The following is a 1,101-nucleotide window of genomic DNA, read 5'->3' as shown; positions in this document are numbered from 1 at the left end:
TAAATTCTTCATTATGCCTGTGATGTTTCCCTCTAGTAATTTTTCTACAACTTTTTCAGTGCCTTTACTTGCTTCTTCCTTTTCTGGGATTCCAATGATGTGCATGTTATTTCTCTTGATGGTGTCCCACATTATTCTCAGGTTTTCTTCTTTTTCCTTCCTTCTTGAGTCTGTTTCTTGCTCTAGCAGATCAGTGGTGACAATTCTGTTTAAATTTCACTGGTTTTGTGTTCCATCACATCAACTCTGTTCATGTGTTCCTCCATCATGTTGACAGCATCTGAAATATGGGTCCTTATATTTTAGTTAGTGGTTTCTTGTTTTTCCAGTGCTGCCAAGGCCTCATTTGTTTCCTATGCATTGTTCTGGATTGTTAGGGTTTTTTTTAGCTCCTTCTGTTTTTTGCTTGTAGTGTCCTGTAATTCTTCAAGTTTGTCTTTTATTCATTGAATATATTCAATCATTTTTCTTTTAAAATCTGTGTCAGAAAGATCCATCACACTTTCTGGCTTCAGGAAATCTATTGATACTATGTCACCCTTTAGGGGGTGACATCTTGCTTTGCGCTTGTGTATTTTGTGGGATAGCTTGCTTTCTTCGAGATAGTGATATGTTCTTGATCTGAACACAATGTTCTAGAGATCAGTAGGGCAACTACCTCACTTGTGTGTTTCTCTGAACTTCTGACTTCAAGGAAATGTCAGTTCAGAGCCTGTGAGAGCAACCTCTTGTTGGTAAGACAGGTCAAGGTGCTCCTGATTAAAGGCAAATTGATTGACTGGACATGTAGGCACCAGTGTGGAGCCAATTGGGGTGAGGCAGGCATGGAGTTGGGGTGACTGTAAGGGCAGGTCAAACAATCGGGGGCCCTCATTTGGACCTCAGCGGTCTGGGGTGCTCAGAATTGGGGTCCCTACCCAAATTCCAGTTTTCCGTCTCCCACTCAGTGGTTTTCACTCAGTGGTCTCTAACCAGTGCCATTTATGCAGGTGCCCTCATGCAGCAGCCCTTGCCCAAGGTGGGTGCTGGGTCCAAAGGGACCTGAAAATTCAAAGTCAAATTCCCACTGACCCACTCACCTCTGTCTGGTCTGCAGAGTCC

The sequence above is a fragment of the Elephantulus edwardii genome, unplaced genomic scaffold, assembly GCF_000299155.1.
Source record: "Elephantulus edwardii isolate Elephantulus edwardi_28Jun2011 unplaced genomic scaffold, EleEdw1.0 scaffold00337, whole genome shotgun sequence".
NCBI classification, from domain to species: Eukaryota; Metazoa; Chordata; class Mammalia; order Macroscelidea; family Macroscelididae; genus Elephantulus; species Elephantulus edwardii.
The sequence above is the reverse complement of the archived record's forward strand: the minus strand, read 5'-3'. Positions refer to the sequence as shown.